Source organism: Nicotiana attenuata, chromosome 6, assembly GCF_001879085.1.
Source record: "Nicotiana attenuata strain UT chromosome 6, NIATTr2, whole genome shotgun sequence".
Taxonomy (NCBI): Eukaryota; Viridiplantae; Streptophyta; class Magnoliopsida; order Solanales; family Solanaceae; genus Nicotiana; species Nicotiana attenuata.
In genome coordinates this window covers 41050210-41062253 of record NC_031994.1, presented here as the reverse complement: position 1 = coordinate 41062253, position 12044 = coordinate 41050210, and the positions used below count along the sequence as shown (strand labels likewise).

General features: G+C 38.8%; 1 long non-coding RNA gene across 1 annotated transcript; it reads left to right on the top strand.

The window, feature by feature from the left end:
- Positions 311 to 2222, top strand: LOC109226883. The gene is made up of 2 exons (XR_002068180.1): positions 311 to 901; positions 1825 to 2222. It is a non-coding gene; the product is annotated as an uncharacterized LOC109226883 (long non-coding RNA).

Genomic DNA, 12044 nt, shown 5'->3' with positions numbered 1-12044 from the left:
TAGGTTAATATTTAGGATTAAATCAGATTTTTACCCTTTTATTTGTAATTAACAAAACTTGAAAAAATAAAAAATAAAAGAGAGAAGAAAGCAAGAGATTCAGATTTTTGGGCTTCTTTATTCATTTTTCCAAGCCCAAGTCATCTAGCACCTATGACCCAACCAGGCCCAAACCCCTAAACCCGTCCAAAACCATCAAATACCCGGTCCAAACCCATACCCGGTCCGGCTCACCAAAACGACGTGGTTTCAATACCAAACTACGTTGTTTCTTTCATCCCCCATCATTAAACGACCAACTTGGCCCCAGTCTCTCATTTAATTAAGCCAAAACCTAATTCCCTTTTCCTCTCAAATCGCCGCCTGTCTCCACCACAGCTCCGTCGCCCGAAAATCGCCTTACGGCGGCGGAGCACCTCCAAATTCCGCCAAATCTTGACCCTACGACCTACATCACCTCCTCATCCTTGTTCCACTGTTAATTTCACCAAAAGACCACCCAATTTGGCTGAATTTCAAATCCAGAAAATAAAAATTCGAACTTTTTCCATTTTTGCCCAAATTTCTGATTTAAACCCTCAATTCATATCAAAACCTGTATGAATTCCTCAGTTTGCCAACAAGGGAGTTGTTCTTGAATATCAGAAGCCTTCTGTCTTGGATTTGGTCGAATTTCAGGAGAACAACCTTCGAGTGTTCCAATTTCTTCGAGCCTCTGTTTCACTTCTTTTGGCACATGGTGGGGATTGTCGCATGAATTATTAGCTACGAACGAAGGTTCGGCTAATATTCGTGTCACAATTCTCACCGTTTGGTCAAGCTTTGGATTCACCGGAGTTCAAGTTCGACTCAGAGTCGTCTTTGTTCTTTAGGACTTCGAAGTTTATCTGGGGCTCCATCGGTACTCTCTTATTCCTCTTCTTTCTCACCTTAAAGCTCAATTGTTAGCCATGAACTCTTCCTCTTTCTTGTTTAGCCTAAGTCAGAATTGCTGGTCATTAATTTAGTGTTAATTTACATTTTTTTTTACACTTTTAAAAGTGTCTTATTAAAAAAAAAAAAGAAGAAAGAAGATTTGAATAATTGTGCTGGCTCAGTTTTTGACTTGGGCTGCCTTCTCTTTAATTTTGTTTTGGATTGGGCTTGGGGTTTTGTCAGTACCAGCCATTGAATGAAGGTCTAATTTTAGAAGCCTGTCCGTTGGCCCAAGTTTGGGGCTGGGTCGTTGGGTTAAATTGACCCATACCCATTTGACCTGTTGAAGGTAAAATTCAGGGGAACTAAGGGTAATTGGGGTAATTCACCTAAGGAATCTCTCAGTAACTACCTAGGAAGCTTCTCAGAAGCTGGAAAAATAGCCTTACTTGTTTAGCAAGTCAAAAAATGAAGGGCTAAGTAGCAAAAGGGAAAATTCGAGAGGGACTAAAAAGAAATAACTGAACCCTTAAGGCTGCCCTAGTAACTTGCCTATAAAGGCATTGTTACTTGAGGCTCAATTCAGATTTCCAAGTCCTGAAAATCAAAAATAGCTGCAAAAATACTGTTCCATTAAAGCTTTTCCTGAGAACCTTGAGATTTTCATTACCAAAACAATTCCTGAATATTCAGAAGTGAAAATGAGTTGAATTTTGTTTGGTATTCAAGTTTTTTGGATCAGTTTTGGTTGGATTTTGATTGCTGGGTTTTATTGACACTATCGTGGTTTCAAATTTGGTTTAAATTGGCTTTCCCTAATCATCTCTGGGCTGTTTTGTTGCTGCTGTCAATCTCTGCTGAAATTCAAACTGCTGATCCTTCTTTATTTGCTTATTCTTTCAATTTCAGGTACATCACTTTGTTACCCTATTGATTATGAAGTGAAAAATTGAGAAATCAATCGATTTGGGAGAATTGAAGCATGAAAACTCTTTCTGTTTCTTTATTTTTCTTCTGATTTGTTCTCTATGTTCACTATTAGCCTTTTGTCTAAGTTAGCTTTTCATATATGGTTTGTAATTATTAGCAGAAATGACAAGGTATTCATATGTTGGATTTTCGTTACATCTCCATGATTCTCACATGTTTGAATGATGTTCTGCTTATTAATAGAGATTCCATGTCCTAGGTTCACTACTGTTTCATTTTTAGCTTCAGGTATTCATGGTTTACTCTGTAAGCTTTACATGGAGTTTGTATTAATTGTACTGGTCGAATTCTGCATCAACCATGTTGGTTAGACTGTATTAGAGATTTTTCCCTCTATTGTTTGGTCTATTTGATGTGTTAGGGCATTTTTGTTATGCTTGAGTAGCATTTGGTTTCATGGCATGAATAATTGAATGGGTTCTAGGTTATAGTCAATTGTACAGTTACTCCTGGACAAAGAAAATATCTGGTTTATCACTTCAAGGGTCTAAGCCACATATAGAATTCCCTGGATTGTTTATAAACATGATTGAATGTGAGTCTATTGTTTGAATTCAGATTCTTTTATTCAAGAGTCACACGAGCTGTAATCTGTATTGAATATGTTGAGATGAGTTTTAATTGAGTTTGGAATCATGCATAATTGATCTTGATGAATCAGCAATGATATTAATTTGAATGTGGTAAGTCGAATTTTCAGGCATCCCTTTTGGCTGCAGAGACTCGATCTTGAGTCCTATTTTGGGCCCTGGTGTCACTTTAAATTCACAGGCCCAAATCAGCTATTGAATATGATACTAATTTGGGTTGTATTTTGCATCCATGCCAAAATAAAGGGGAAGGCTTGTAATCACAACCTCCTTGGGCCTGTGAATTAAGCCCGTTATTTCTTCCTTAATCTCGAAACGGGTTCTCCCCATAAGTAGTTGGGCCTGCCTTAATTTAGGGACAATAATAGTTCAAATGCCTTTAGTGTTTAATTAATTAAACTCCTTTAAATAATTTTGGGGCGCACCATATTAAGGATAACAATAGTCTATGGCTCCCCGAACTGTAGGTTGAATATCCTTTAAAAATGAAGTTGAGGTGCCGAATAAAATCACAATTGCGTGGCCCTCATTTTAATTAGCTTTAACTCAACCTTAGAATTCAAGGCGTGCCATTTAGCAAATTCCATGGCCCTCGCCAAGTGCAAACACGTAGTTGCTTTAGGCGCGTATTTTAATAATCTACTTTCCTAAATTCGAGTGTACATTTATGTGACCCAAATTCAAATCTCAACGATGTTAAAATATGTCAAAAACCACGGGTGCATTTATGTGACGTGGTTCAAGACGTGTTTTAATAACGTTGCAATATTCCTTAAAATTAAATAAAAGCGGTTAAAAGTTTAAAATTGCACCATAGGTTTAAAACATGTATTAAAATCAGATAATAGGCCAATTATGATAGTTTAAGCGACCGTGCTAGAACCCCGGAATCCGGGGGTGCCTAACACCTTCCCTCGGGTTAACAGAATTCCTTATTCAGAATTTCTGGTTCGCAGACTTCAAAAGGAAAAGTCGAAATTTTCCTCGATTTGGGATTCAAAATAAACCGGTGGCAGCAAACAAAGTGATAAAATAATAAAATATATATACAAGGTTTCAAAAATCTAAGCAAAAAAGGATATTTTTCAATGGGTATGGTTGAAAAGCATTGAAAGATATAGATGAGTCAATATATTAATTTTGAGGAAGATTTGAGGTAATTTGGACTTATTTGGTATCAAAATCCGTCGTTAAAATCGAGTTAAAAAGATTCTTCTACGATACATGTATCACGCATGTATCACACATAGGTATACATGGATATGCATGTGATACACATTTGCTACAAATATGATACACATTTGCTACAAATATGATACATATGTGATATACAAATGATATACAGGATGATACACATTAATTTTTTCAATCATCTTCTGCTTCAAATTTTCAATTCAAACCACCTCAAAACTCTATCAAATCATCCCAAAATCGAGATTAAACTCTTTAAGATGTACCTAATCTATTCTAATAACACCCACTCAAAAGAAAGCAAAACTTTGACCTTTTTTGGGCTACAAATAACTAATTGGCTAATATTGGTAACATTTGGCTAATATTTGTAATATTTAATGAATTGAATCACCCGAAAACCGAAACCGATGATACACAAGTCATAATACATCATATGAAGCTACTTAAGACTTCAAACAGCTGAACGGAATGCAAATGCTCAATACGACTGGTTGGGTCGTTACATTCTCCCCCACTTAAACATACGTTCGTCCTCAAACGTGCTAAGAATCGTTCCAAAGCCATCAAATCACTGTGGAAACTCACTATGCACATACCCATGGGTGATCTCACGTCACTCCTATCCATATAAGCCTGACAACACAACCCAACTGAAGATCCTTTCTTCAACCTTGGCCCATAAATCTTGGAATCAAATCTCCAATATTCGAAAACCATTACAAGACCGGACCCTCACATCTATACATTGTATAAGTCTAAACAAGATGTACCAAGACATAACCATATCCCAAGATGTAATCACATGATATACCATATAACTCAGGTACTCACAATAATAGCTTCTGACCATGATAGATGCCCAAAAACAAACCCGATACCGGTAATAAACCTCATATAAAATAAAAACCTTGTTGTAAACCTTCGTACACTGCCAATGATGAATGAAATACTCAGAAACTCATAACCACTCATCAAATCAACAAGTCGTGGAGCTCTCTCTCCCGATAAGAACTATTGCTAAATTATAAGCTGACTTCCGATATTATTCTCACAAACGTACCATACTCAAATCCGACAGTACTCGTTCCAGGTCCAATAATCTCATCTCACGCAATACAAGATGCTCTACCGACATGCCGCACCAATACTACCTAACCCAACAATCGTGCAAATCCGTGCACCGATAAGCAACAACTTAAATGCACCCAAAATGGAAAGTGAATAAAATGAGATACACATATTGCAGGCTCAACAGGTACCACCACAAACGCAATGCTATGAACCCATCACACACACAAAAGATCATATATTAACATAACTCCGCTACAATGCGTGACCCCATCCAAACACCGGTCCATATGAAATACCTCGAGCCACAATGCTCAAATTTTCAACCATACGCAAGTGAAAAATAGCCACACTAAGTGCATGACCATAACCATGGAAAAACGGATACCATAATATACCACCAACATAAAAGACCATAACCAAGGCACAATCAACCATTTAACATCGCAATAACCATCTCGCTCGAATTTTTGCCGCAGGGTCCAAACAAAAATGCATCTAGTGTGCGAATAACCAATAGATAATAACCTATTATAGCATAGAAGAGTAACACATAGAACATATCGAAACACGAACAAGCTCAACTCCAACTGAATGACACACCCCTTGTAATGACCTGGCTGGTCGTTTTGAGTATTATAGCCCCGTTCCCTTATTTATTGCTTATTCTATGTTCAATGTGGTCATGTGACTTTTCGGGGTGTTGGTTTAATTACGAGAACGCTTCGGAATGAATTGAGATACTTAGTCCCAAGGTTGGAAGCCTAAGTTGAAAGAGTTGACCGGATGTTGACTTATGAGTAAGTGACTCCGGAATGGAGTTTTGATGGTTCAGATAGCTTCTTATGGTGATTTTAGACTTAGGAGTATGTTCGTATTTTGATTTGGAGGTTCGTAGGTCGTTTTTGCTTGAATTGGTGAAAGTTGGAAAGTTAAGGAGTTTGACCGAGAGTTGACTTTGTTGTTACCGACCTTGGATTTTGGTTCGGGATTTGGAACAGTTCCGTTGTGTTATTTATGACTTGTGTGCAAAATTTAAGGTCAATCGGAGTTGATTTGATGTGTTTTGGCATTGGTTTTAGAAGTTGGAAGTTCAGTAGTTCATTAGGCTTGAATTGGGGTGCGATTCGTGTTTTCGATGTTGTTTTATATGATTTGAGGCTTCGAGTAAGTTCGTATGATGTTTTAGGATATGTTGGGTATGTTTGGATGGGGTTCTGGGGGCCTCGGGTTGTGATTCGGATCATATTTGGCTCATTGTTAGACTTGTAGGACTGCAGTTATGTCTGGTTCTGGTTTCCTAATACGGGATCGCGAGGGAAGAGCCATGATCGCGAAGGGCTGTTTGGGTGACTGGTGAAGTTGGTCTATGCATTCGCATGATAAGGTCTACGATCGCGAACCTTGGGGAGTTAGTGCTACGCGAACGCGTGGGAGGTGCCGCGTTCGCGATGAAGGAAGAGGAGACATGGGATGTCAGACACGTTGGTCTACGCGATCGTATGTGTGTGTCCACGATCACGTACATTTGGGGAATTAGTCACCACTTTCGCGATGGATTCTTCGCGTTCGCGAAGTGTATTTTTGAGGGCAGCATCTTTTGTTCTTCGCGATCGCGAAGAGGAACAACTAGGCATACTATTTAATTTCAAAAACGAGGGTTAGAGTATTATTTCACATTTGGACTTGGGGAGCTCGGATAAGGGAGATATTTGAGAGGGATTTCACTAGAAATCAAGAGGTAAACTATTTTTGATCACTTTTGTCCAATAATATTAAATACTCATTGATTTCTACACCTAGATTATGTGTTTTAAGGTAAAATTTGGGGGATTTTGGACTAGGGGTTGGAGAGTAAGATTTGGGGGTTTGAGGGCCGATTTGTGCTCGAATTAGATGATTTTGGTATGGTTGGACTCGTTATTGAATGGGTATTCAGATTTTGTGAATTTTGTCAGGTTTCAAGGCGTGAGCTCCAGGTTGACTTTTTGAATTTGGTTAAAGAACTTAGCTTTATCGTATGGGATCAATTCCTATAGCTTGTATTGATTATATTAAGTTGTTTGTGACTAGATTCGAGTCATTCGGAGGCTGATTCGCGTGGCAAGCGCTTGTTGGAGTTGTGATTTGTGCAGTTTGAAGTAAGTAACTTTTCTAAACTTGGTACTGAGGTTATGAATCCCTAAAATACGTGTTATGTGGTTGGTGTTGAGGTGATGCACATGCTAGGTGACGGTTGTGTGGGCGTGCACCGTGGTAATTATGACTCGGTTGATTCTGTGGTATTGTGTAGTTATCAAATCTTGTTGCTATCCATGTAATTCCTACGTGTTAGAGTAATTGAGCTGTGATCCATGCTAGAAATCATATTTAGGCTATATGCTTATTCTGTTGGAACCCACTGAGGTCATTTTCGCTGTTGAGTTGCTTGCTTAAATTGCAATTATGTACTCAGTCACATTCATTCATTTGCATATCATATCTCAGTCTCTGTTATCATTTACTGTTACATCATGGTATCATTGTTCGGGCTGAGTGGTATGAGATTTGTGAGCCTATGAGCCTGGAGAGATTGATGACTGAGTTGGGGCCTGAGAGCCGGATTGTGAGTGATATTTACGGGAACGGGCTGCACGCCGCAACATTTATTTATGGTATCGGGCTGCACGCCGCATTAGTTATTTATGGGATCGGGTTACACGCTGCAGCATGCTTTATTGACTCATTATGGGATCGAGCTGCACACCGCAGCAGGCCATGTTGGTTGTATATTAGAGCTTGGGCAGGATCCGCCCCTCCGGAGTCTGACATACTAACAGTGAGCGCAAGTTGAGTGATTGAGTGTGATGAGTGGGAGTTGAGATAGTCAAATTGTGTACTCTGAGAGCTTGAGTACCTGGGAGTATCACTGTGATGCACTGCATTTGACATGTAGACATAGAGATGTAACATTCCTCATGCTAGATGTACTTGGCATATTTTATCAGTGTTGAGCTTAAATTGTTGAACTCGAAAGCATGTCTACATTTTTGTATTGTGTACGAACTGATTATGGAATTTCTTTGAGTTATTAATGTCATTTCCCTGTTATATCTGTACTGTCATTATCTGGATTCGGACTGTACCTTTCTAAGCTCGTCACTAATTTCAGCCCAAGGTTAATCCTGTTCCTTATTGAGTACATTGGGTCGGTTGTACTAATTCTACACTCTGCACTTTGTGTGCTGATCCAGGTACATCTGGACATGAAGATTGCTAGATTTGGTGCAGTATCTGCTCGGAGACTATTGAGGTAGCTGCTATGACGCCCGCAGACCTCGACTCTTCTTCTTTTTAGTTTATTTAGTACTATTATATTTTCCAGACAACTGTATTAGAGATTTAGAGTGTGTTGACACTTAGTAGCTCATGTACTCGTTGACACCAGGATTTTTGGATTTGTTGTTGTTGAGTTTCAGTTGTTTTTATCAGTTATCTATGAGATTTTCCACTATTGAACATGTTAAATCATGTCTTTAATTTAAAATGCGTAGTTATTATGTGATTGTCGGCTTTCCTAGTAATGTAATAGGCGACATCACGACAGGTTGGGATTTGGGTCGTGACACCCCTCAACAATAAAATCCGACCTGGTGTAGAATACACATCCCCATTAGGCCTACCAATGGGCCCCCAAATCAACTCCGATCTTCCACGGATAGATAAATAACCCTCCAAAAGTCCACAATGACCTAACTATAACACATACTATTAGCTATCTAACATTGGCCATACCTTCACAGTTCGCAAGAACAATTTGCCTCTGAGAATTCCCAGTCTCCAAATCCCTAGAATACTAGAATCACCATATCCGATCCCAACTCGACCACTCAAGTGATTGACACATCCGTCATACACATCCATTCCACGAGAAATACTTCTAAAATTCTTTTGTGCCACATAGCAAATCTGAACATCAGCAGTCGACCGACCAGGCGAGTACTGCAATACCAATGAAGCATTTGTAAGTCTACTGCGCGCCTTCTGAAATGCGCGCCCTTCTCAGGTAATACCAAGTAGTACCCACAAAATACATATAAAGACTCACCACATCATAAGAACAAAAAAAACCCGATTATACCCATTACCATGCTGACCCAATCTACCACCAAGCTCTCCTGTTTCTCCGAGTTCCTTCCGAATTGCCTTCAAGTTAACACTTCTCCTTGCCAGTATGCTGCGATTCTTAACCCAAAGCTCACTACAAGAGATCCTAGCATGAAACCACGTTGCCCTGAAGCCCAGAAGCCATTGTATTCCCTCTTAAGCGCCCCAAATACCACAACTAAGATACCCACTTTGAGGAGACATTATGTGAATCTGACGTTGTTTCCTTAACCTCTAAGATGCTGAAATGTATAATCCATAATGATATAGAAATGTCGTGGGTCCCAACACCATATAATGCAATCTTAGATCTTAGCCTTTTACAATTCCCGAAATTCCTCAAATGCCACATATGAATCTTGAATCCATTAGAACCTCCTTGAGGGTCCTTCACCTTTTCCAATCTCAAATGCGCCGCCCAAACGAGCCGAACGGCCTGTGCTCCATTAGCACACCAACACCCAAAAAAGTAATCCACACCTCTAAGCAACTGAGTAATCCCATTTCTTAGTACATTACATCTATCACGAATAGCAAACCTAAACCATTCCAAGACCTCCGTATATCCATAAGGTGTAATGCGTCATGCATCCAGAAATTTCCTTGCTTAAGTCATCCTCAAAACCAACCTCTGCAAGTCATAACTGATCCACAAGTATGCCTCCGACAGAAACCAATACAATACATAACCATGCAATCAAATCGTCAATAGCAGACTCCCCCACTTGGCTCACAGTCATAGAACAAAATATCTGATAACTCATAATACCCATACTCTATTATTGACACAATCCCACGCTGAGGTTCAACTAAATCCTTCATAAGCTCATGCAACACAAACCATAAAATTCCTCAAATCATCTACTAAGCTCGCATTCATCCTTTTGACAGTCAAGTCAACTTTCTCAACCGACCCAAACTCAAATCACAACACATATAACCATTAGTAGAAAGAAACTCTCCACACAACATCATAAGGATCACACATCCGTAGACCACCCCGCAGGAGATAATCCACCTTCTTAGACTCAAATTAGCATTTCACTACGCCCTACCATGGCCACAACCATCATACAATCACTTAACCTTCCCGAGTCTAAACTCGTCAATAAGACATGATAATCTACCTCATCCCATAATTAGACAACATGAGAGATCCCTCAACACAATCATAACTCAAGACTGTGCAACACAAGAAGCCAGAAATCAAGCATCCAATAGTCCTTTTCACATCCCAAGCAACCCTTCTGGTCTCATCAATTCATCTGAACACATAGGGGTGGTCGTCGGTCGGTACGGTACGGTATTTAGACATTTCAGTTCGGTATTTTCGGTATTCGATTTCTTAAAATCCTATACCAATACCGTACCTAATTAAATTTGGTACGGTTCGGTTTTTCTTCTTTCGATTTCGGTTTATTCGGTTCGGTAACTTCGGTTTATTCGGTTTGAATACTAACTAGTGCATAGAGACATAGACTCTAATATTCTTAATTAAAGTACTCAAAAATACAAAACTCAAAATGTTTGTTGACAAATTTTTTGTCCAAAACTAGAAAATATCGACCCAAATAGAGAAAATTGCACACAAAAGAATATTTTATCATTAGAAATATCTTGTTACTTGTTTAGAGTTAATTGATGAATTTAGAGAATAAAGGAAAGTAATATTTTAGATTTTTTATATATATGTTGTAATTGATAATATGTATTTTGTGTAATATAATATATATTTCAGTACGGTATCGGTATTTCGGTATTTTATTTTAAAATACCAAATACCATACCTAATACCAATTTTTTGAAAAACTTAAACCAAATACCATACCAAATACCAAAATACCGTATACCAAATACCAAAATTTTCGGTTTCGGTATGGAAATTTGGTATTTACCAAATTATGCACAGCCCTATGAACATATCCCGTAGTCACCTCACATTCATCCTATAGCTCTCCAACCACTCACCAAGCCATAAATCCCACTTCTAGGGACACTACCAGACGTATGGGTCCAAAAGCACATACTCACACAACCGAAACCACCAAGTCCAAGCTGCGCTCTGAACCTAGCCTCAAGTCCTCCAGGCTGGCCCGTTACCAAAACGCAAAAAACACATCTCGCACCTTATCCATGGAATCACAAGCCGTTGATGCACATATGATACCGAGCGCTCATATACGCATACGAGTGAGTGGAAGGATTCAAAGAGGTACGCTTCAATCTGAATCAATGCCGCACGATAAGGAAAGAAAGATGGGAAATTTATCCTAAATGCCCTGTAAACTCTCGAAGATAGGTATGGACGTCATCATACCAATCCGCAAGACTCTACTAGACACTTGCTCATGACTCGTAAAACCTATGAACCTAGAGCTCTGATACCAACTTGTCATGACCCAAAAATCCAACTAGTCGTGATGGAACCTAACCCAACCCGCTAGGCAAGCCAATAACAGTAAACATAATCTAAAGATAACGATAAGAGTCAAAAAGTGAAATAACAGAATTTAATACATCTTCCCCAAGGACTGGTAGTATAAGTCACGAGCTTTTAAGACTTAGAATTTGCAAAGCTGATACGAAATAAATACATCATCTGCTCAAAATATATATAAACATATTTATAAATCTTAAAGCTACCGTGAACAAGAGGCAATAATAACCAAAACGCAGGTATATCTTCAATGCCAGCTCCCGCCATACACAGCAACATCAACTCCAAAATCTGCACGCAAGGTGCAGAAGTGTAGTATGAGCACAACCGACCCCATGTACTCAATAAGTAACAAACCTAACCTTAGGTTGAAAGCAATGGCGAGCTAAAAAAATGGTCAGAGTCCAACACCAGCAACTAAAATAACAACTTGTAATAATATAATGAAGGCAGTACCAGCAATAACTCAAAAGATATCATGCTCAGCTCGTTCACAGTTACAAAAAATAGACATGCTTTTCAAGTATAATATTAAAGTACAAATCTTTCCCCTGATTCACCAAAATATGAGTATATCAGAAAAACTGTGATTTTTCCCAAACTTTCAACAACAGATGAGACAGTTCATTATCAGATAGCATGAGGAAAGTACATCTCTATGCCTACATGTCAATATGCATGATAAGTCATCAGTAATCATATAC